Source organism: Passer domesticus, chromosome 6 (assembly GCF_036417665.1).
Source record: "Passer domesticus isolate bPasDom1 chromosome 6, bPasDom1.hap1, whole genome shotgun sequence".
In the NCBI taxonomy this organism is placed as follows: domain Eukaryota; kingdom Metazoa; phylum Chordata; class Aves; order Passeriformes; family Passeridae; genus Passer; species Passer domesticus.
In genome coordinates, this window is record NC_087479.1 from 51,473,616 (window position 1) to 51,499,840 (window position 26,225).

Genomic DNA, 26,225 nt, shown 5'->3' on the forward strand with positions numbered 1-26,225 from the left:
TTACAGCTTTCAAAGAGTCAGTAAAAGACTTGCAACATCCGTTCCTACTTTGTTGCCTACACATATTCTTACCAGTAAGGGCTATTAAAAGAAGCTGAACTAAAACTGAAAACAATAAAAATTTTAAATCATAATCAGCAGTTGAAGAGAAGGGTGTTTCTTCTGCATACTAAATGAGAGACCTGAAGGATCTGCCCCAATAGCAATCTTGGCTTGCTCTCCACTTCCTATAGTCCCTAGTTCTTGTGATAAGATTGGTTTCAGTTAAAATTTGTGTTTGCTTGCCTTCAGCCCAACAGGGCCCAACTTAATCTTCAGGTGATGACATTGTCATGCCATTTCCCTTATCTCAGTGTAAAAATCACCAACTCAGCTGCACACAGGGAGCAAATCTCACTGCATATTCCTTTTAATGAATATTTTTATGGAGATAGTGGATGGAAATAGTCTCATGACACTTATGTAGTAGTTCATTAATAAGCTCTGTACAACAGGATATTGTTCTCTCAACAGTAGTCTTATCTTAACATCCTTATCAATTCACTTTCCAGTTGCTCTACTGATTCTAAATTTCTCTCCGTGGCTCTGCTGAGCAAAAGTCCAAAAAGAACAAGCATGCCACTTCTCTGACTCTACAGTAGAGCAATCAGAGTTATCAGACTGTTCAGCACAATCTACCTTTCACTTTTAAACTCCAAGGCTCCACGTGTCCTTTCCCTCCAAGCTGGTTTATCATAATCAGAATCAATGACCTGAATTTTCCTCTTCTGGAAAACATACTATACTTGCTATTTCCAAGCATGCTAGAAGAGTCACAGAATCACAGAATAACAGGAGTTGGAAAGGACCCCTGAAAACCATCCAGTCCAAAATTCCTGCTGCAGGTTCACCTAGAGCAGGTTCCACAGGATCTTATCCAGGGTGGGGTTTGAATATTTTCAGAGGTTTTTTTTGCTGGAACAGTTGTTTTCATGTGTCCTTCATATTTGGGTACCTGAACAATTCAGTCCATCTGATGTTACAAACGGCTGTAGCTCTATCACATTTTTCTACTTGAAATAAGAAGCCTTGTTATAGTCCCCCTTTTAATTCTTTCCAATTATTAAAACAAAAAAGTAACTGATGTTTTGATAGACTGAATAAACATCCTATTTGAACAAAGGTCTTTCACCTCCTTATTAATCAGTAAAACCAAGACACTCGGTCTTGTCAGTTGAGATGAAGAAATTGCTAGACATCAATAAACATTTCTTAGCCAAAGTTATAGGAGCTCAGCATCTTTAAATATCCCAGTGAGAAAGGACACATTTTTAAAAAATTAAATTTCCAGTTAACATATGTAAAATCACATCTCGAGCTTTTTTTCCCTAAGCTTTTCTTTTTGTATCTCATTTTTGTTTCTGTCAACATTGTAACATAAACCATCTGAGAGGTTTAAAACTAAACAGTTCTAAGCAGTGGGTGAAACCACAGTATGTTAACTGACAGGAGGTTTGGCTTGGTCTTCATCTTTAAGCATCTATTACTCAGCTGCTGTTTCTCTGCAGCAGGGGCTGGAACTTTCACAGACTTCAGTCCAAGACTCCTAGTTTCCTAATAGGTGCTGCTTAAGCATGTTTTTTCCTGATTTGGTTGTTTTCTTAATAACTACACCATTCTTGTATTTCATCTTGCCCATCTGAATACAACAAATACTAACTGACACTTACTGCAGCTGGTGCCCTTCATTGAACACATTTGTTCAAACGACAGCACAGATGGCTGTGATCCCATTTGACAGAGTTGTCCCCATCCGACAGACATCAGTGCTGGGACAGAGATGAACATAAAACAAGACATGGCTAGTAAGAAATTAAGGTGAAGCAGAGGAAATACAAATATGATATCTCTTAAGTATTACCCAGTTCTCCTTCAGCCAAATACAAAGCTATTTTCAAAAAACTAAAATATTTTTCCTATGGCAAATAATCCATTACCAACATCAGAACAAGAGATTTTGTCCTCGAACAATCTGAAGAGTGCAAGAATGAAAGCTTATAAAATATATATCCTTGTCTGTGTTGGAAACAGCACAATTCCAAACCAGAGACTAATGCTGAAATACAATCCAGAGGCTGTGCTTCCATTCATAAACTGTTCCATTTGAACACAGGGTCTGGAATGAATTTTATCCTCATGTTCAACCAGAGAGCCACAATTTATTAGAGTACTGCACTTTTCAGTTTCAAAATCATATCCCTAACATTTTTTTCTGTCAAGTCCAATGGAGATTAGCAGACTTTTCAACCAGGATCATCCATAAAGAGAAAATACAGCAGAATCCGACTGCCCAGAGACATGAAGAAGCAAGTCCAGTTATATACCATACGGCTAAAAGAAAAGAAAACCTGCTGTGCACACACAGCTTCAACAGTCTGAGCTGGAAAGGCATCAGAAAGGCCTTTCCTTAGTAACAGCATAAGAGGGTTCTCAGATTTTTAGCTCACTAACAGCATAAGTGGGGTCTCAGACTTTGGCTCTGTCTTTAAGTTACCACTAAACTGTCTGTGCAGCGGCCCAGCTCTATTACCCCTGTGTAAAATCACAGTAATGCTCTCTGACAACTTCAAACCCCCCAAAAAATAACCAGTAATTCCCAGTCATTGCATATTCTGCAGCTAAGATGTGCCACAAAGGTGCAGGTTTATTTACATCAATTAAACTTTGAGCTGTTTCAGAAGCCTCATTAGGGTTCTCTAGGTAATCATTACTCCCTGATGTTCAAATTAAAAGGAATTTAGGATTCAGCAACACTGGTATGACAAATTTCAATCTATGGGTCACCGCTTTTTGCAGCATTCGTCTACAGTTTTCCAGTGTCTTAAAATATTTCTCTGGCAAAAAGATCACTCCAAAAATTGCAGCAGAGCTGAATACATTTTCATTGATACTTCTCCACATACAGCAAGATGAAAGAAGTATGTGCTGCCAGTATACAACAAGGTAAAAGCAATTTAAATAATTACAAAAAACATCCCATCAACTTCTGGGCTAGAACAATTTCCTCTTCTGGAAAAAGGGAAGGGAAATTGTTGACATGGTTCTTCAGCTCAATTCAATCTGTGATTTAAACTGTCATTTTTAAATACTAGTTTTTCTCAGATATTATTACACCAGAAATCTCTGGGTTGATCATTATATACTCATACCACACCACAAATCAGATTTCTACAGTATACGGAGAAGTAGAAACTAGAATAAACCTTTAAATGAAGACAAAGGAAATTATGACAGCCATCAGGTATAGAATTCTTGTACAGTAAAATTTATTAATCTGTTAACTATTAACCAAACTTTTACATGGCAGTAAAAAGCTTTCCATTTGATAAGTTAAAGCCACTACCACATCTTCTTTGCATTGCATTCACATATCTTATCTACCTGGTCACCTAATAAAACAGTCAAGGATCTCTTCAAACCTTCCATCTCTCTTTGCCTGACACTGAGCAGTCATTTGACAGCATGGATGACAATGTAGAATGAACCCTGCTTTGACTAGAGCTGCTGCAGAATATCTTTTTAAAACTCATCTCTGGGTAGCTCTGTGACTAAGAAACATTTTTAACACAGCAGCTAATGGCTCCAATGAGATGCTTCACCATCTATTTTGGAAGGCAATGTGCCAAGAGAGCTGTGGTGCATTTTCAATCATCTCTTGGCTACTGCTTCTTCCAAAGTTTCTGTCCAAAGACAGCCAAAACCAAATTCTATGAATCACTGCTTGAATGAGATCTAATTATCCAATTAGCTTTAATGCCTTTCTTTTCCTTGTTTCTTGACAGCCTTATACACCTCTTGCCCTTCAGGGCATTTGTCCACATGTCTTTCCCACAACTGGGAATGCAGGAAATTTCTTTCCCACCCATAACAGCTTTCAGACTAAGAAGAGAACTGAATACAGTGTCCTGCACATCCCCTTTGAATTAAGTCCTTTTTACCTAGGGAGAGAGGAAGAATAAAATTCTGTATAATCACCTACTCACAGACACACTTTGCTGAGACCTGATCTGCTGCTTTGAATACACCACAGATTTATTGCAAGTTAACTCCCTCACAAAGATATTTGTCATGATTATTCACCTGAATACATAGGATTATTAATAAAGCCTCAGCTATGAAACTGCAAATATATAATCCACCTAGCTAGTGTAACTGGGGGAACCTTAATACTTAGTTGTAAAACATGAACTGCTTCAAAAAGTGTATTGGTTGGAAGGTTTTGATGATGAGGAAAGAGGAAAAAAGAGAGAAAAATCTCTTAATTCTCCACCTTACTCCTTATGAGTCACACTATTTTTTGTTTTGCCTGCTACTCCATTAATACAAAAAAACCCACCTGTTTCAGAGCAATGTTGTCGGTTTTCTCCCTGTATAACTACACAAAAAAGAAACCATCATGAATGGTGTAACATAGATTTACAGCAAATTCCTAGCTATCTGTTCATCTCAGTCACTAAGACAGTTGCTCGACAATTGCAATGACTCAGTTTTTACAGGAATTCTGTCTAGTGTTCAGACTCATTTTTCTGGGAGATGATTTTCAAGGTAGAATGAAAACTGCAAGCTAGGATTCAGACAGCTGAGAAACAAAGCACTTTTTCACAATTCTGGTTTTCCACTTCCCCACCTGAACTGCCAACAGGAATGTGCTGGTTGTAGAAAAACAACAGAAATGCAAACTTCACTGGGATACAGGATGGAGAGGTTCTGTGAGTACTGCATTTTTAGCCACAGATTTGTGACAGGAATGGGAGAAAGCGGTGAGCAAATTGATATGCATTGACTCATTCCCCTTTCCTTTTAACCTAAAGATAGCTAATGGCTCTTGAGAATCAAAATGTGTGTATCTCTAGAAGAGCTGCAGCTAGAAAAAGGCAATATTCTACTCAGTTTAACAGTGGTGATTATCAGGCCTGAACTTTACTAATCCAGTTATTATTACGCCCACTACCTCAGAAACACAGTAAGGCTTAGCACAGTGAACACTACACAAACAAAACTCACAATGTTGGTCTCACTTGAGTAGTTTCTCTTCAAACACTGTGACAATTGGAGTTTGCTGTGATGTCACCCACACAGTTTCTTACACCATCCCTGCAAAGGTTCAATGGAAGAAGTACATTGCTGGGACTGGCTGTTACCAGGAGACAAAGAAAACTTTGCAGTAAACTGCATGAGCCACCTAATGCTTCATTTTGCTGTAGTTTTGTAAAAGAATATACAACATGATTGGTAGTGCTGCACACCACTGCTGCCAGCAGAGCCTACATACAGAGGTCATGACTTCTAAAATGGTTGTCAGCTCCTTTTCATTGACTGTGCTCAAATGTTGCCTTTTCTACTTTCAATGCCAAAAAACACAACAGAATTTTAATCTTGCATAGAAATAATTAATTTAGCAACACCTCATCCTTAAGAAGTCTTTTTTCTCTTTCTCAAAATAGAGATTTGAATTTGTTAAAAATGTAAAACAAAGGTATTCCCTCACCAAATACCCAGTTGTGCTGAGGTGCATAGCATCCTTTGAGAACAAACCCATTTCTATCCCTTGTCTTCCATCTTCCCACTGACTGTGCTTGGTGTGTCACAAAGTTTATATAATTATTAAATGGTATGGATTAGAAGGGACCTTTAAAAATCATTTAGTTTTAACACCCCTGCCATGGACAGGGACAGCTTCCACTATCCCAGGTTCCTCAAAGTTCCATCCAACCTGGCCTGGAACACTTCCAGAGTTGGGGCATCCACATATCCTCTGGGCAACCTGCTCCAGTGTTTCACCACTCTCTCAGAAACTAGAATCTGCTATTTGCACGTGACAAAATTTTGTCTGAGAGACATCCTGAATGTAACACCAGCATTTAACTTGTGACCTTCTGATGGAGACACCAAGGGTCTACTACTTCAGTTAAAAAAAAGCTCCAATATGTGCCAATATTAGCAAAGCTGCATCCTGTCGGCAATTCCCCTCAGAGATGGACTGAATGCTTCTAAGCAGATGTGATTCTATTAAGGAAAGGACAGTTATGTGTCACAGCATACCCCACAGCACAGGTCACAGCTGAGAGGGCCACAATACACAGAGTATCACCAGACAATTTCAGAAAGCTCCAACCCACCCAGAGTAACATCATACCACATCAGAAAGCTTCAGGGTTCTGCCCATACAAAGTAACATCCTATCACTCCAGAAGGCTGCAAGCTCTGCCCTTCTTGTCCTCCAGCCCAACCTTTCATACCCCTCATGCCCATGCCCTGCACCTGTGTGCCCTCTGCTCCCTTTGGGGTTGGTCAGTAACACCTCAGCTCCCCATGGCTCGTTCCCCTCAGCACTGCTCAGCTGCTCTGCACAGCTGCACCCACTGGGGGTGAGCTCAGCCCCAGCCCCACTCCCCATCCCCACACACTGTGTGCCTACAATTTTGTTCTACTTCAAAAAGCCCTCCTCCTTTTTATTAGTTATGTCATGTTATCTTACTTGTACAACTATTATTTCCTTTCTTTTATCTTCCCTGCATAGGAGGGGAAAATACTGGTATTACAGATCCTTCTAGAAATTAAAATTTATAGGTACATGATAGAAAGAGAGTTCTCCATGTCTATAATTTTATCTTTTTGTTTTCTCCATGTTTTATGTATGAGTGTGATTTGGCATACAACATATTAATAGATAACAAGTGGTTGCAGACTGCTGCATCTCGTAGTGTTCACGGAGTAAGTTCAAAGGAAGATATTAGTTGAATATAAATGGCATGCTCTTGTGTTTTGCTGGGGTTTTTTTTGTTTTTTTTTTTTTTTTTTTTTTTAAGTAACTGCAAGAGAACAAGTCTGACTGCTCACCCCACAGGTCCAACCCTGGCCAACACAGCTACCCAAATTTCTGTAACTGTTCTGCAAAAAAGCCAGTTTGATTCAAGGGTGCCCAAGCCTCCCTGTAGCAACTCCACTGGTTCTTCGATCTCTAGAACTTTAATCTGACCTTTAGAGCTTACTTGGTCCCCAAAACAATAAATAAAACTTCTTAACAAATGGAAAACTTATTGAGTAAGCACTGGTTCAGCCCCACACAGGAGGGACTGCAAATTACAGAGAAATGTAGCCAGTCATGGCTGGCTGCTTCACACACAAAGAGCAGTCGGTCAGTAACAAAGAGCAGGAAGAATAACTTTCTCTCCTTATCCATATGCTTTCCTGACTAGGGCCCACAGGGGATTTGCTGATAAAACACAACTTTGCCACATTTGTCAGACCTGAGGCTGTCATGGAAACATAACTTGTGGGACAATTTTAATGAGCCACTGTCACAAGGGCAATCTGTCCAGGGCAAGAGTTGCTGCTCCTGTTCAGCAGTGAAACAGCCCAGCAGGTTCCAGTATCACCCCACTGCCAACAAGTATCCCTGGACTGTTTTGTTTTGGGAGCGCCATGTGTCCATGATAGTGAAAATATCTTTTCCAGGATTCCCTGTCTACAATGATGGGTCAATTTGCTTTTAAATCAGATCATATGCAAATCTTGCGATGATAAGTGTTGAAATTATAAGCTGAACCAGAAGCCTGGGTTTTGACTTTGCCCACCTCACAGAAAAGCCAGAAGAATAATTATGTTTTAACAATGTTGTCTCAACTCCTTCACAATATCAGCTGGCTTTTTTTTTCTGCCCTGTTCCTCCAGCTATTTCCTAGCATTTCCCTTTTCCACCCAGACTCAGGAGCAGTTGACTGTTCCCTCACTGGAAGCAACAGGTTTCTCCTTTTCTCATGACAAATCATTTTTCAATAGTAAATACTTCAAAGCTTCCAGAAGCCAGCATATCATTTGGCACCAATACAGGTAGTAAAAACTCACCCTTCTGAGGAACAAGTGGCAGTTCACTTTGGAGTCTGTCCTGTCACTGTGTCCTTGAGAGACTCGTGATGCCAGATCATGAAAGACAAGTCAGCCCAGGGGCACAGTTGCTGTAGCCAAGATCTCACCAGAAATGCAGCTGCCGAAATGACATTACATACCTGATACAGCTCAGCAAGAGGCTGGTGCACATGAGAATTCACCTAATGCAGCCCAGGTTTCTACATGGAAATACTGAAGTGGAGAAAGAAGAATTTGTTCAGAATTTCAGGACATCTCACAGCCTGACCAGAGCAGCCATTCCCTGACTCCTGAAATCTCTGGATAGATGGTTACTTTTCAATCAGCCTGCCCTACCTAGAACAAGAACTGCACAGATTTTACAGAAAAATCATGAAAACCTTTAGCATAGCTCCACTGCCTTCCTCTACCTGAGTATCTCACACATTTAGAAGAGGTAGCACAGCTATTATCAGAGTCACGAGCACAGGAACTGCACTGGGAACTGCTGATAAGGTGCTGCAGGCTGATGACCTCGGGCTGCTTTTGAATGCCCAGTTCTTGTAGATGGTTATTGACCCCAGAAGGCATCCTGTGCTGTTGCAGTACACAGCACCAAGTCAGGCTGACATTCATTTACTGAGTCATGCCTACATTTGTTTTCTGCTGTCCATACACATCAGCCAATAGTAAATAAATCACAGCAGGGACCTGAGTTCATGATGTGTTGCAGCAGAAACCTGGATAATGTGTTCATAGGAGAGAAGAGCATGTAAAATCTGACAGCACATTCTACTGTACACTGAGATTGGAGCAGAAAAGGGTATAACTGGCTGATGGGGTTCTCTGCTAACCCAGCTTGGATAGCAGCCCCTTCACCATGAAATGAGCTCCAAACCTCTGGGCACAAAGTCAGTGTTTCCAAATGCTGTCAGTTCAACCTCTGCCTTCATCCAACCTTTACATGAAAGAAATCTCATTACACAGAGATCTTTGCCTTCACGTGCCGTGCCTCTCTTCACTCTGACCTTCTGTGACTCCTGCCACACTACAGTCTCCCACAGGAAGGTCAGGGGGAACAGGCCTGTGAAAGGAAGTAACATTTCAACATTATAGCAGAGGGTTGATGCTGAAGGAGGCAGAAGGCCTAAATGGATAATTTCCAGAGGCAGGACTGGCTCTCCTTCTCCACTGAAGCCCAAGGTCAGGGCAAGAGTATTGTAACTGTGCCCCAGCTGCCCAGGCTGTGAGCAGTGGCACACTTTCCTGCTTTCCCCAAGCAATTTCCTGCTTTCCACAGGAGATGAAAGGGGTGATTAGACACCACTGAAAAACCAATGTCTGCTCTTACATCTTCATAGCCTTCCAAAAGCCCATCTGCTGCCCTGAGCCTGAGTGCAGCAGGGTCAGTACAACAGGGAAACCCAGTCTGATGCACAGGAGAGTAGCTCTAATCCAGAGCATCAGCTGATTACACAGAGCATATCCATTGTCCAAAAGTAGTTTTATTTTCACTCTTCCCCTCTGAAACCAACTTGACTCTTCTCCAAAAACCAACACCAGAATGAGTCACTTGAAATTATTTTTTAGGTGGGTTTTTAAAGGCTGAGTTGCAATACAGCCCCTGCCCTGTGACAACATGCCAGGAAACCCCTGGGAACTCTCCCAGAAAACTGTGAGGGAATGAATGCAAAACAGGCTGAGCTGTTCAGCTTCTCACCTCCCCCAGCATGAGCTTGAACATGTTGACAGCAGGGCAGTATGAAGATGGTTTTGTCCCCTACAAATCTTTTGGATAAACAAGATTTTTCTCTACATCAGAAATCTCTTTTTAACTTCAGTCAATATTTTCTTGGCTTGCTACTCTTGACAGTCATAAAACAGCTCTCTCTGGAATACGCCATTCAAATTAATCAGCTGTCAGCTATTCTTTTAAAACTAATAATAGAAGGTCTGCATGAGCCTGTGAGAGACTGAAACGCAGGAATGTGAGTTGTGCTGCTGCAAATGTTTCTATACTGCTGCAGCTCAAATTGCTTTTTGCACTCTACCAAAAAGGCATGAAACAGCATTGTAGGGAACAGGTTCTGGACTGTCAAAGTTGCCCGACTGTCCTCAGCATGCCCCATAAATGTGGTAAATATTTAGCAATGCCTTTTAACTTTCAAGGAAGCTTTAAAGACAGGAGGGATGTTCTGGTTATAAACCAATGAGCTCAGCTGGCCCAGGAGCACAGATAATGTGATGGCTTGTATCCTTTGGATGCCAGCTACACAGGGGATGCCAGACTATGCTCTTGACATTGGCAGAAGTTTTAGCCTCCAATTCATCTTCCTGTCATCAAACTGCAACAGGAGGGGCAAAAAGTGTTCCAGGAGGAAGCACTGCCTCTGAGAGGGTTGGGAAACAGGACTTTGAAGAGCCCCTTGACTACAGCAGTTTGGCTCCAAGTGGGTCGAGAAGATTAATGTTACATGAGGCTTGAACACAGAATAAGAGCTGGCACTGGAGGAAAGCCAACTGTGCAACACTCCTGTAACTGCTTAGGGGACTCTTGTTGTCACAAGAAACTGAGGAACAACTGGGAGGCTCTGTTCAAAAAGCACTCAGGTTTGCAAAGCCTGATGAAGGAACAAGAGCAGCACCTGCTTCTTTCAGGTCTGCCTAAAGCTAGTGCCACCTGGGGACTTGGCTTCTACCAGCAGTGAGTCCATTTTCAGCCTGAAAAAATACTTTTAAAACCCTCCCAAGCTTTTAAGAGAAAGAAGCCATTTAAATCCCAGACCGGAAGCCTTAATTATAATGGATTTGTGTGAAAGTTGCCAGATCTTGCCCTGCTCTGTGATCAGGGCTGTGCCAAGAGTCTGCTTTGTGTCACACTAGCAACTGTGCTAAGTTCAGCAGAGTAACTGGGTCAAAGATGCACAGCCAGAAGAGAGATCACTGATTAGCACTAATGAGAGCCTGCACTGCAGAGCACAATGACAGTGCCATCATGTCCAGGCTCTTGCTGTAATTAAAGGCAGCCATACCCATCTCCAGTGTGAGCTGCACAGAACAGATATTTTTGTGTGTCACATTTTACACCTTGGGAAGTCACTCATGACCAGAAAACAGAAAATGAGAGGAAACAACTGAACTAATTGTTCATACTGCAGGAATTGAAATTAACTTAGAGAAAATCAGGAAAGATTTGAGCATCACCATGAGCAGCTCTACCAAACATACAGAATCATTGTTTTCAATCAATTAATTCTACCTATAATGAGCATAAAGTTACTGATGAAGAATACTGATCTTGTGTTCAAGAATTTAATGGTACATCTGTCCACAACCAGGTGCTCTGAAGATCAACCTTCAACAGAAACAGCAAAAACAAAAACAAAGGAAAAAAAAAAAGAAACAAGGTTTTTCCAAGTCTCACAGACTTTCCCTAAGAAGAAAAATAGAGAAGACTTTGTAGTAACCTAGAGAAAGGAATAAGAGCAGAAATTTGTATTGAATTGCACACACCAAGTGAGTCCTAGGCTTCTAGACAGCCTCAGCTCATTTCCAAAGCAGTGTACTTCTAAGTAATAAAGACAAATGCATCAGGGTAACTTGGAACTGACCTCAATGGACAACACAAACATCTGCTGTCAGCCCATAGATAGAGGGTGTACAAGGGGTTACAGAGACAGGATCTGTGCAAGATAAAACAAGCAATTAAAACACTTCAGATTATAAAAACTACTCTGTAGACAGTCAAACCTCAGATTATAAAAATTACTCTGTAGACAGTCAAGAATAGAGAACAAAAACAATTTCTACTGTGTCCATTCACTTCCCTTCTAAGAACAGTAAGACAGAAAGCAATTAATCCCACCAAGGAACCTCACCACTGTCTCTGGAAAACTCAGAGCCACGGACTATCCACAGACAGAACACGGACATTCAGCCACTGGCAGAAACATGGTGGGCACCTGGGACCAGTGAGGAGATTTACATCAGGACAACACAAAGCAACTGTCTTTGAAATACAGAAATGAATGCACTGATAAAGTGACAATACAGAAAGCTGTAAACACTGAGCTAAGGACTTATCCAGAGGTACTGTATTGAACACAGAGCTCTTACACCTGCACAGACTCCTGCAAGGACTCCACCTGCCTTACCAGCTATACCAGCACCTTCCTGAATTGCTCACTCCCTCAATAGATGAAAAAGCAATGGGTCAACTTTGTTACAATTGTAGTTACAAATATATTATATTTTTTATTATTATTTCCTACTGGTAAGGTATACATAGCATAACGTATGAAAACTTCATTTGAAACCATTCAGAATGCTATAACGTATGGAAATTATCTTAAAAGTCCAAGGGAATGATGCCTTGTATCGTTTTTCAAAGAAACTTGCAAATGCTACAGCACAGACCATTAAGGGAAATGCCACTCAGCCAGAAGCTCTAGGAGAGAGTTCACCAGGCTTCCTGCTGCACCACAGCAAACAGATACACACCAAAAACTCACTGCTGCCTTTGGAATATCCAGTTTGCAACTCCTTGCCGAGATCTCTTGGGATTCCCAGGATGATCATCTGTAAAATGTATGCACTTAAAAGCAGCAGTTCTAACATTGAAAATCATTACGTTTGTCTGTCTTAGAAATTTCAGGGACTAATAGCATTTTCCCCTCAAATGAACCTTAAAATTGGGAAATAATCACAGTGCTCCTACTTAAGGAGGGAGATGGTTCAAATTAGCACACCAGCTCCACAGATATTTAATTTCTAGTCAAAAATAGCACAAGAATTTCATATTAAACTGGTCCCAACCATCAAAGACATGATTTTTTTTCCAAATCAGGCTATCAATATTTGCTAATAGGAGTATTTATTTAAGGAATCAAGTTGGTAGGCAAGAAGTGGACACAAAGTGGTAGGCAGTGCTGATGAGCCCTCAGTTTGCAGATGACAGCTGTCAGTTCTGCTCCAACACAGCCTGTTCCTCCTGCATGAGTGCTCTGGGGTAGGTCACAGCTATGACAGCATTTTTTTCCCTAAAGTCTTCCTGCTCCTCTGAAGCACAGCCCTATAATCCAGGAACAATCTACACACACACACACACATTTATAAAAAATAGCCATTTGTGGGGAGGGAGGTGGGATAGAAGGACCTGATTTCCATTCTTTCCCCTCTGGGAAGGTTTGAGGAGAAAGTGGAGATCAGCATCACCATCATCTCCAGCATGGTGTTATTAGCAGCCATGCTGAAGGCAGTCAGCAGCGTCTGGCATTGTTTGGAGAAACACAAAAGACCTTCTGTTTGGAAAGTTCAAGAAAGAAAAGGCAGAGCCTGTGGCCTGGTCCTGCAGTCAAAAGACTGACACAGAGGCTGGGAAGTTCTCAGGCAGAGGCTGATCCCAAGCCCTTTGAAGTTGACGGGAAAACTCCCATGGACTCCAGCAAGCTTTGGATCACGTCTGAAACACACTGAAGGGAACAAAGCAGCATAAAAGTAGAAATGAGCATCTCCAAAGGGGAATTAAACAGCACAATGGTGACCTAATATATTCATCATGGTTGCTGATACAATGTGGTTTTGTGATGTTTGGCAAAGTAGGATTATATTAAATTTGTAAGTCTTTTCATTAGGATACAACAGCTGTACACCCAATAAGTATTTTTCTGCTTAAAGTGCTATGCATGATGCCCTAGCATTGTGTTTAATACAGCATTTAGCAAAAGGAAAGCTGGAAAGAAAAGTCCCTTTCAAATTGCTGAAATTATGAGTTTTCTGCTTTCTTTCCCCACTGTCTCCTCCCTAAAAGGCTGGTCTACAGCTATGAAATACACAGTCTAGGACTGAAAACCTTATTAAGAACAATGCTGCCAGCATCATCTATTCATGAGCAGCCACTTGAGAGAGGGCCCAACCCAGAAGAAACTCTATAGCAGCACATTCTCCAAACAATTACTAAAGGATCCCAATTGCAGGGAGGCTCCAAATCCTCTGCTTAATTATGTTTTAATTAATTTTCTCATTAAAGATGAATACAGGAGCATTTAAGATGAAAGAAAATCCTCTGATTTCTTTAATATTTCCATAATAATTTTCTTACATATAGGAGTAATCATTGCAGTGGGTTTAAGCTTTGGTGCTGTCTGGGTCCTAAATGGTATTTTCTGGGAATCAATTTGTTACAAACTTTTTAAAACACTTCTTGTACCCTTTGCACAAGATTCAACAAAGAGCCAAAGTAACTCCCTTCCCCCCTCCCACCCCAAAAACAAAAAATGCAGGATGTTTCCTCTTTCCCTGGCTAATAGAATCCAACTGTTGCCGCATGACATCATTCCCCAGAGTCAGGGAATCCAAGCTCATTCCGGCACTCTCGGCTGGGAGTAAACACCACCACCAATAAAAAACAAAATTAAAAATCATCAAAATTTACAATGGGAGGACATAACTTTAAAAAGGCAATTTTTGTTACCTGAAATTTGGAGCATTTCCCTTTCCACTCCATTCTCAGATTTGTATTTCCCAGACAAAACTCTGTATTATTATCTGAGGCAATCAGAAAACCAGTCGTTTAGTGTCTAATACCTGCTGTGCTTCCCATAACTTCTTCATATGACCACTCACAGCACTGATTCCAGCTAAAATGATTGCAGAGAACACAGACTGGCCAGGCCAGTTGTCATGGAGATCTCTCTCCCCCCCTTTTCATAAGCGCGCGCACACACACACACAGATTTAAACAATTCTGGGAGGCATCCACAAAACAGCATGCCTTTTCATCAGCTAAGTTTTGAAACATTCCACCCCTCCTCCAGCCCCTCCCCAGAGTCAGCCCAGGAAGCTGAGATTTGGGCAGGAATTGATTGTGGAAATTAGAGATATTGCCTTCTAAAAAAGAGAAAACTACCACAAAACTTGTAATTTTTTTTTTTCCCAGAAGGAAAAAAAGAGATGTTTACTCACCAAAGCTTTGAACTAAATCTATCACATTCAGACCTGCAGGCTATTTGTCTTTGCCTGACTACTTATGAATTTGATATGTGAAAGCACTGAAGCTTTGTTGAAATACAATCATGCAGATTACAAGAAATTCTGCTGGCATGGCCTGACTGCTTACCTTGCTGTTCTCCCAGTACCAAGTCAGTGACTTAATTAGCACAGGTATTCATAAGGTCATGCAGGACTTCCTGTATTCTTTCATGTTTCTGTAATTAAGAAGAAAATTGGGCAGGTCAGAAACATGCAGCTCCAACAAACAAACAGAAAAAAATCCCCCAGCTAAGCAAGAACACCGAGATACATCTGGAAGTTTTCTCATACTGACTATAAGTTTAATTTCAGCTTACCCAAAGCTTGCTATCTCCCAGTTAAAGGAGAAACCCATTTCACTGACGTTTGCAAATACAAGAACTGATTAGTTTACCATATTCACTGGCACCATGGTTGCAAAACAAAACTTACACCAAACATAAATAAAGACATACAACATTTTTTCCTTGACAAAAAGAATCCAAACTAATCCCCACCAACGTCATATAGGAAAGTCTTGACTGATAAATTAAGAGAACAGAAAATACTTTATAAAAAAGAAAGACCATTTATTAAGAAAATTCAGTTTAAAAATATTTGGACTCAGAATAAGAGTACTGTGCCCAAAATTTTTACACTTTGAGAGATACCTTGGAGATTCAGTCTTGAGAGGATTTAATCAGAGTCAGTCATTCAAAGTTTTAAAACGTTGTGGAAGATAGTGAAGGGATTTCATGAGTCTGTGTTCTGCAATGAGCAGTATAAGCAGCAGTCCCTCTAGTGGGCAGAAAACTGCAAAGCTGCCTATGCCAAGCTAAATAGGTAACCAATTTCTTCTGTGTCTATTAACCACTTCATTGTGCTGTTATGATGCTCCACCCCTGCATTTAAAACTCAACAACAGCATATGAAATCCTTTATATGTTATTTTGGGAGTTGAACACAAGAAAATGTACATGATATAATTAATATAAATAGGTTTCTACATGAAGATATTAAGGAATTCCAATATATTACTCTTCGGGTTGTGTGAGATAGTCAAGATGTTTCAGGGAAATGTGTCCATATAGCCATTCTTACATATAAAATACACCAGAGCATATTATTGCCTGTACTTTGGAAAACTCTGAATTTTGTGACAGGACTCCCAGCAGAATGCACACTGAAATCATCTCTCTCTCTCTCTAACAAGAACATCACACAAAAGCATATACATGAGACATATTTTACACTGCTACCAAAAACTGCATGCAGACTAGTCACAGATAGATAAACATAACAAAACAGCTACTGAAGGTGTCAGGGGTCCAGAACATGCTGAAATGACATCACATCAAATAGTTCCTAGATATGAAAGCACCATATGCTAAGAATGTACCAGCGATGCCCAGCCTGAGCCATCAGAGCCAAATATTAAAGAATTATTACTTGGTTTTATCCTGGAAAGTTTCTTTGGTATATGACTAAGGTAAATTTATCACATGCTACAAGTGGGCACAATTTCAGCAGTGTGACTGGGAAAGAGGGAAATTGCTAACTCCTCACAGGAAAGTAAGGTTTTAGACTGCATCACTGCCAAGGGAGTGTTCAAAGACACAGAAGTAATAAAAAAAGTGCTCTAGGAATGTGAGTGACAAAACACAAGTGAAATGGCTGATCATGCTCAGCCCTTCTACAGCCCCCATTACTGGTAACGTGGGAGTATGTACCAACCATCTGCATCACATCGCACTCCAGTGTTCATGGCAACGCTCTGTGGCACTTCATTCCATGACCACATCTGCATATATGGCAAGGATCTGGAGGAGCAGGCAAGCTGGCATTCATAAATCATGGAAAATGCTCTGTGCATTACATATACGCTCTGTTCCAGTTTAAAATTCCAGGCAAAGCAAGTGAAGTTGTTAAAATATATCATGCATACACAAATATGTAGAAACAAGGCACAGTAGTAAAACCACGACCCAGGCTTTGGCTTTGGGCAGGTGACTGCCACAGAAGCCCTCAGACAAGCACGTTTCTATTCTAAGCCCCATGAATACACCCCAAATCAGTTCCTTGCCAAAAAGTGACATATGTACTTAGATTGATCCCAGTAAAACAAGAGCCATCCCCACATCTTACTTTTTTTCCTCACTGAGCTTTCATTGAGCACATCAATACCTCAGAACACAATTTAAGTTCTGAATTCATAAACAGAGGACACGGTGAGCAGCTGATTTTGCATTAATTACAACATCACAGCTACCCTGCTATCAAAAGGCATCAGAGTGTGTACCCTCACCTCCCTGCAGGGACAGACAGCCCATTACTCACACGCAGCTGATGTTTAGTTTGTTATTTCAGATACACTTCCCCTTTCTGACGGGTTGAACACACTCCTTCCTACACGCCTGGCTCCGGGAGGGAGCAGCCACGTGAGGCACAGGAGCAGACATGCACTGAGCAGGGTGAGAGCACAGCAGGAGCCCTCACCAGGCACACCTGGAGTTTCTGCCTGAAAGGGAAATGTGAGATGCCCAGTCTGAGATCCTTCACCGAATGCTTTCCAAGCAGCCATCAGCAGCAACAGGAGAGGAAACAAAAATCAGACTTGGTCCTCATGAAATTTTATCACTTTCAGTAGGTGAAAGCACAACATCAGAGGTGAGCTCCAGATTAAGCCAGCCACAACAGCAGCACAAATCTCTGGTAGGTATAAATTCAAATTAATCACTGCTTCAATTTCAGTAACATTTTGCATTTTTAGATAAAAACTCTCCTGCTAAGTTACTTAAATTTTTCTACTCCTCAAATAACTTTATGCCCTTCACAAGGGCTTTTGCCCCTTTCCCATTGAAGATGGCCACCATATTGGTCTTCCTTGTGTCATCCCCACACATTTACTGACCATCTTTCCAGTGATCTCAATAAATATGTATTTGTTTAAGACTCAACAGCAAAAGTGAAACTTAATTAGTCTGTCCCACTATGTTTTTAACCCAATACTGCTAGAAGTGCCTGCAGCTCCTGCTGACCTCACTGGGAGAGGCAGGGAGCTTGGGAGCAGCACTTCCTCATCACCAGGCAGTGACTTGCAGAGGTATGGAAATAAGGGGAAAAGCCCAAGCCAGCTCTTAATGTAAAGCACACATGCGCTACAAAAACTGTGTTCTTTGCTCTTTTTATAGAGACTCAGCACTCAATACTTTTGCGTAGGGAATTCTCTGGACTAGCAGGTGGGGCAAAGTGATGACAGGCAGGGCAGCAGCCACCACACACTCTGAAGCAGTCCCATAGCACCACTGAGTTCTTTAAATTAACGGTGCACAGCACTGGCCCTTATTGGCAACACTCCAACATGGTGGTGTAAGAACATGAAACAACAACACCACAAGTGGCACAAGATAACACCTCTGACCCCAAAGATATCATTCTACCAAAGAGATTAAACCTTCCACTGCCTTCAGTGGCATGTTAACTTCAATCTTGCCCCACTGCATGTTTTGCTAAGATTGTGGTATCCAAGTAAGTAGCACAAAAGTAGATTGCAGCCCTGCAAACAATAGCAAAGAGTTGATTCAACACAGGAGCTCCCCAGTTGCAAGGGGGTTGCAGAAGTGAAAGACTAAAATCAGTCAGCTACAAACTTGTTGTCTTCCCCCATTTCAGATCCATTACTTATAGTACACGCACAACTCTCTTCTGACGGGAGAATTAATTTTCCATGGCCTCCTCAATGATCTAGCAAGGATCAGGTTTGCAGCGCAGTACTGGCTTCACTAACCCAGAAAAGAAAAAAAAAATTGTGTGTGTGAATATCCCCAGTATTTATATAGTATGTATATAGGAAATGACTAATCATAACTGTGCTCTCTTTGAGATGATGCCAATCTCTTTATGGCCCTATATCCCATTTCAGTTTGATCTCATTCTGCAAAAGAAAGCCCACCATACTTGGGTCTGACTCTGACACTGCAACTGTGTGCAAAACAGCAATTTGAAAAAGTTTCTAATTCACTGAAACTAAGGGGAGATCTGCACCTGGGGGTCATGACAAGAAGCTGACAAGCACTCAGTTGCTGTGCAAACACTCATTCAAAAATAAAGTGGCTTAACTTTGTGGCTCTTGTTATTTTAGGCCCTGCTTCAGCAAAGCACTTAAACATTGACTTCAAAAGAACTTAAAAACACACTTAAATATATGTGCTACAATATTTTACCAAAGTGGAGGTTTAGTAATGTCGTATATTTTAGAAAAGAGAGGTGGAAAGAGTTTTTATTTGGCAATTAAAGCTTTAAGACACTGTTTGGTCATACTGAGACACAACCCTCATTCTAAACCTACTAATGATGCTGGATATTTGCTGAGCAATAAGCTGAATAATTCCTTAATAAAACAACTTTAAACATGAACAGCATGGAATTAACTCATGCGACTGCCTGGTTTGAGAATTATCCATACCTATGGTCTGATTCATGACATATTACAGCTCACCCCACTAGAAACACAGTGCAAAGCCAAACAAGCCATACAAACTGGCTCTGAGCCCAGGCAGCCAATTCAGCCAGCCCTCAACATCCCAGCACTGCAAACTGTGTCAGATGGCACCAGGCCAAGGCACAAGCCAAGCCAGAGGGATAACCAAAAGGTGGGAATCTCATGTAAATCAGTCCTTCTGCTCTCCAGAGCCAGCCCTGTCTGCAACCCATCTTCCTTCCAGTCAACACCCTTCCTTGCATGACTCTGCTGCATCCCAGGCATGCCCAAAAGGGAGAGACAGGAAGCTGTAGGTCCAAAACTGATGGAGGCGGGGAGAAGCCCCCGAAGAGAGGTTATTTGTCCTGTCTGTATAACCCCATCAAGGGTGGATTTATGCCCCAAGCAGAAGGGCAAACGAGACAAGCAGGCTTCCTCTGGGAACCAGCCATATCAGGAGAGATGTCAATGAGTTGCTTGAAACTCCACAGGATTTCTGATTTGACCCGACATGAAGGGAAGATCCCTGTTAATCTCATTTCACTACTGTTTCTTTCAAGTAGAAGTGAAAGGACAAGTTTCTGCTGCCCCTGTTCACAGCACACATCCTGTGACACAAGATGCTCCACATGGGACAAGAAGACAATTCAAAAAACAGATTCCCTCACACCTGGAATTGCACTGAAGCAGAACACACAAAAATATAACTTTGGGAGGACTAAATCTTGTGTGAATCTGAGCAAGTGCTGCAAAGCTTTGACTTAATGGGAACAGAGGGGCAGAATCCTTCTTAGAGCACATAAATTATTGTATTACATGTCATATAAGCCAAATCTCTGGCTGAAGGGGAACTTTTCAAGTTCTTTCAAGGTATCCCACTACCTGTACTTTCTCCCAGGTAGTGGGACAAAGAAAAAGATGCTGTTGGGAACTGTCTCCATTGTTACACTGGCTATATGAAGCTAACAAAGGGAAGAGAATATTTTAGCAAAGCAAGGGACACAAGGACAGAAAACATTGCAGAGATGACTTCTGAAGCAGAATATGGGTGGTGGTTGCATTTTTCACATTTTTCCCCCTGCAAAGATGCTTTCCAGAGCAAAACAGCTCTTAAGTTAAACTCAAAATGGAAAATGTGGGTCTAAGGCTGTGCAGGCAGTATGATATCACGTTGTTTACATGACAGAAAAAAAAAATCACAACCAATAGCACTGTACACTCTTTGAACTTCTAAATAGATAAATAAATAGATAAATAATGACAACATGTTTGTGATCCCTTTTGATCATCAACTATGAAAGTTCACAGGAAGTTTATACAGCCCCCTCTGACTGGACAGCTCTTATCTTCCAAATGCTAGGAACCAAGAGACTCCAAGAAGAAAGTGTCAGCCTGATGTTCCTTTGGACAAAAGGCAATGACTTCTCTGTGTTCTATCACAGTTGGCTTCCTTTATTTTAGTCATGACTTGAACTTCCAAGCTGGCCTGGAGACCCTGTGAACTGCTGCTAACATGCTAGGGGAATGCCTGTGAGCCCCCACTTCTCGTCTCTAGGGAGGATGGATGGTGCAAGCACTGGCTCAGCACAACTCCCATCACCTTCACCCCATGGAAATCAAAGCCAGTGGCAGTGTGTTTTCTCAGGGATACACAGAGTTTGTCTTTTGTACTGTCATAAACATCATAGCAGGCAGATCTCAACCACAGACAATAAAGCATTTTCTTCTCTATTTTGGATAGAGCAGATAAACATCATATTGCTTTGAATATGCAGAGATCCTTTCATTTAAGGCCCTCAGGGTGCTTTGCGAAGCCGCATAAATGTCACTGCAGTGTGGCTGCTCAGAAAAATGAGTTCGATGGCTTTGTGTGCAAGTCTGCACAGTGGCCCTCTGGAAACTGTGTGTGACCAAACACCAGGCTCTGCTGCTTGCCCTGAGGCCAGAGTTAGAACCTGGAAGGCAGTTGGGGCCAGTCAAAATTGGAGTTTTCTGGAAAACATTTGGGCATGGGAAACAGCCAAAATGAGGCTTTTTTCCTAGTTGGTTTCCAGTGCCACAGAGGGAATGAAAGTCAGTGACATTGGAATGACTAGGACAAGCTTGTGCAAAACAAAAGAAATCCAAAACCAGACCATGCAGACAGTTCAAAACCATTTTATGAACTCTGTGTTCCTCAGTACCTCAGTGCTTCCTGGGTTTACAATAGGAGCGTGGTACAGAGATGCCCAAATGAGCCACAACCACTTTAATGCCAGAACTGGAAGCAGCACAGCTCCAACAGCACAAAGCAGTGCTTGAACTGGTGCAGCTGCCTTTTGTGGGAAGGGGGCCATGGCACCACGCAATACCCCACTGCAGTGTAGGGCGGTGCAGACCTCCTGGAGTCAGCTCCAGGGCCCTTTGTGCTGACATCCATTGTGTGGCACACACATTCCCAGAGCAATACACTGCAGACCACAGAGGAAGCCAGTCCCAGTGCTGGAAATTCAGCCCCCAGCACCCAAGGTCCAGATGAATGCTTTAAAAGCAAGGTCATCCTTCCTCCTTCAATTCTGTGCATTCTTCCAAACAAAGCTGGGATATATCTCTGAAAATAGCCCCATAGCGAGGGGTAGATTGTTCCAACATCTACATTTAGGCTGCTGGACAATCACACACCTACATATCTTTTCTTCACCACTAAGAGTAGAGGTTATTACCCAAGGGAAAAAAAAAACATATTCTGCTTCATTCTTATCAAAACAGATAGTTCAGAGATAAGATTTTGCCTCTTGACATGAAAGAGCATAATTTCTTATTCTTATTAAACTACTTCCCATTTTAGAGTCAGAAGGAAAGCAAGAATCAACCCTTTTTTATTTTTTCAACTCAAACTAAAAAGGGCGGAACTTGGGAAAGTACCAGTGCTTTTCTTCCAAGTCTGGGAAAACTATACAGTTTACATAGGCCAGGACACTGTTAGAGATATTTTCCCTTTAAAACACTGGATAAGGTCCATGCAGTCACATGATGTTCCCCATTGCTATGTACATTGTTTTAAGGGAATGGACAAAACTCCCTCCCTGGAACTGCTGCTGCTTGCTGTTCATACTATGGAAGTGGTAAAATCCCACATCACAGGCTCAGCGTCAGCCATTCAGTGTGCACAGACCACACACCAGAAAGTTTGCAAAAGGTCTTGCTGCCAGTGAAGAAGGGCAAGGAAAACCTCTCTTAAAAGCCTCCATTTCTAGCTGACCTCTAACCTGGGGTAGCACTGAATGCTGCACCGACATCTCCACCTAAACCCCACAGCTGGGCCAGGAGGCTGCCAAAGGAACTGGACATCCCCACTCAGAGATATGCCAAGATCTAAACATGGAAGCTGTGGCTGTTACCCTTGCAGCTGGGTGTGTGTGTGCACTGCAAACATAAGTTAGGGCCTACAGTGCTGGAAGCAGCTCATGGAAAGTCTGAACCCAAAGATGCAAATCATTAAGAGCACACATCACAACTTGCTCAGGGGAAAATTCCTCATTCAAGAACAGACACGCTGATTACGTCTCCAGTTTTCTGATTTCCTGACGTGTGAAAGTCCCATCAGTGAACATGAGAGCTCTGTGCTCACTGAAAGCATAAAGCAACGCTCTCAGTTTGCCAGAAAGAGCTGAAAGGGCTATTTTTGCACATATGCATGGTGTTTAAAACCTCTACACTTCCTCCTGCACTGTGTGGAGAGGCCTAACAAGGAATCACAAGAGTCAAATGCTGTTCTTGGTTTTGACACCGTGCAGGTATATGACCTTGGATAGCTTTCTTTGCCTAGTAACACAAGGCCTGTTTGGCTTCCTGGAGGTGTTAGAACAATGCAGTAAATTTTAATTCCACTATGAACTTCAAACAATATCTAATTTTGGTTACATTATACAATTCTGTACATTAAACAGCCTCTAAGCTCTAATTTCTTAGCCTGCTTCACATCTATGCATTTTTTGATACTCATTCCAACCTGGAAAAGGTCAAACATGAACAGGATTTGCTCATCATCCTTACCACTGAAAAAATAATTTTCCCTCACCATTTACATGGTCTCAGAGAGCAACAAATACAAATGCTGTCCTAAGCAACTGAAAGAATTAGAACCTGATTTTTACTGCCAACTGTTTATTCTGACAAAATGAGAATTTTGCACAATTTTTCTTAGATTTTTGTATTTACATTGCGAGATTTAAAAGAAACAAAAAACCTATGCTGTGGGTCATTTTTTAAATCCCCTCTACCCAGCTGCATTCAAAATAATCTGCAATGCACCTGTCTTGTAAAAGCCTCCACAATGGTTAAATATTCCTCACAAACTCTTGTCTTATCACTAGTTTTAGCTCTAGTTTACCTGGGCATGACCTGGAGTAAGTCTTAGTAATTTTAATTCCTCACCTCCTCTAGAGTGGCTCCCAAGTATAATTCACAGGTCTTGTGAACCAGATGTAAAATAAAACAAGAGTTTGCCGACCCCCTTCCCAGATATCTCAGACACTCACAGAGTGCCAGCAGGCCAGCAGAATGTAGAAGATATTTGTAAAACACAGTGTGTCATTTTACATCCTTTTGGAATGGCATCTCAATAGTTTAGAAAATACAACCATGTCCTGCAATTCAGCATGAGACACAGGCAACTGTAACAACTTTCTGCTTTCTGCCTGTTCCCTTATCTCTAAAGAGCTGATAATAACTGAATCTATTGGAAATACTCTTACAATAAATTTATTAACCTTCATAAGATGGCCATAGACTGCAGGAAGAAAAGCATTACTATATTAAGAAGAGATGGGTTATATCTCTTCTAATTTAACTGGATTCCCACTATTAAGCCCATTTAGGAGGCTGTATTAATACATTCCTCAGAAATTTTTTCCTTATACAATTTTAAAATCACACAGTGAGCTAGGAAATGGAAAAGAAACATCATGCACTGTCATGCAGAAACAGAGAATAAAAGTCTGCTTTGGACTGCTTGGAGGCTGCCTCCTGGATGAAAGAGCAAGCCCATTAACAGGAGAAGGTGATAAAAAATCCATATGCAGCACAAAGCACCCCTAAAAGCCAAAACAACAACAGGCAATTGAGGTGGAGAATGAAGCAGACTGCTATGACTCATAGGCTATAAGTCTAGTCAGTGAAAAATCTGGCAGAAGTTTGCTGTTGGACTATGTCTGTACATTCCCAAGAGATTTATAGCTGCTTATTAAATCATCTGTTCCTCTTAAAACTAAAGAAACTGTATATGTTTCACTGGATTTTACATCTGCTAGAAAGACCCATTAACCATTAGTACAGAAGAGAGTTTTTTCCTATTGAGTGAGTCACTCAAAAGATTTTAAGACCTTACTTGAGAGAGGAAGGGAAACCTACACAAGTGATGGGATGCAGCGTGATCCAAAACCTGCTACTTCAGGATGGGTCTCCCTCACTGGCATCACTGGTGTGCCTGGCTAATCCTCAGAACAGGTCTTTAGAGTAACACATTTTCTGCAGAGGAAAGGAAACAAGTACTTACTATAAAGGAAAGTTCAATTGAGGAAATAGTCATGCCTTCAAGTACAAGAGCACTGTGGCTTGAGACAGGGTTTGTGGAGCAGGTTCATGGAGTGTGGTGACACACAGGCACACACTGGTGCCAGAGGACCTGTCAAAACATGAGGAGCTGGCAGTGTCGTTGGCTTCCGGACAGAAGCTGCTATGCTCAGGAGCTGGAGGGAAAACCCCACTAGCCCTGCAGTGTCATCTCAAAACCTAAAGGAACAGAAAAAGGAGCTGTGCACAGTCCTGCCCCAAGCATGAAGAGTGCTGCTCAAACACTGGTTGGTTCACAGGGGAGCAAGACAGAAGGATGGGTAGGGCTGTCATTTCCATCCTGGTTAGCTAAACAAGCTGTTATCTCAGAGTGCTCTTGGAGCATCTCTGCCCCTCTTCGTCCCACACATTATCCATTCAAAAAACCTGCACAAACAAAGAATGTTCCTTCTCCCATCTCCCCTCCTCTCAGTCTTACTTTTTTGCTCTTTTTTCACCCTTGGGCACATCCGCAGATTAGGTCTCCAAGATAGCCATCTCTCAATGGCGATATACAAAAATATTATCAAATACAAGCCATTTGCTGAGGCATAGATGGAGCTGAACATCCCAAATTCCTAGAAGGTAGGAAAGTCTTACAGATCTTTAATTAACCCCTTAAAAATAAACACAACCCATGCACATTTGCCAATCACATAATAATGCAGAAATACTGTGTCTATAGCTAGCTCAGTGTTAAGACTAGACTAGAGATGCACTTCAAAAACACCAAAAATGCCCTTCAGGGTCAGACCAGCAGTGCCTGTAGCTCAACACTCTAACACTGTCTTCAGAGGCAGTGAAAGGCAGTGCTAGTCAGGACAAGCCCAGGAACCTCGCTGCTTTCTGGCCTTTTTTCTCTGTCCGTGGGAGACTGCAAGCTGTGGGTGAGCAGAGCTGAAAAGCAGAGAGATTTACAAAATGTTGCTAACGGTGCTTTTGTTACTCCTGCTGTACCACTAAAATCCTATTAAGTGTAAAGCGAAGCACAACAGAAAGCCATGTGTGAACTGTTGCACTTAGCTGAAAAGTCAGCAACTTGGGAGCTTGAGAACACAATAATAAAATCAAGACCCACAGCAGCTCACGCACGCAGCACGCCCAAAGCCTGCGAGCGAGTGAGGGAGCTGAGCATCATCGTGCCCGTGGGCACAACTGTGGCAGATTTGCCAGCACACACTGGATGGGGAGACAAGAAGGGATGGGTTGCTCAGCACATTTCTCTTTCATGTTTTTGAATTGCTGCCTTGTAAAAGTC

The 26,225-nt window shown here is 41.7% G+C and overlaps 1 protein-coding gene across 5 annotated transcripts in view; it reads right to left on the reverse strand.

Annotated features, from left to right (window-relative positions):
* Positions 1–26,225, reverse strand: part of DENND2B (DENN domain containing 2B) — a 158,523-nt gene that overhangs the window by 100,682 nt on the left and 31,616 nt on the right. The window contains exons 1-4 of one of the 5 annotated variants that reach the window (XM_064425435.1): positions 17,233–17,364; positions 16,630–16,715; positions 15,005–15,092; positions 14,360–14,433 (exon numbers count right to left, since the gene is read on the reverse strand). The gene's annotated coding sequence lies outside the window, so the exon portion shown is untranslated. Of the gene's footprint in view, positions 1–14,359; positions 14,434–15,004; positions 15,093–15,566; positions 15,586–16,629; positions 16,716–17,232; positions 17,365–26,225 lie in introns of those variants that run through there. The other 4 variants (XM_064425437.1, XM_064425434.1, XM_064425438.1 and 1 more) reach the window with 4 other exon arrangements.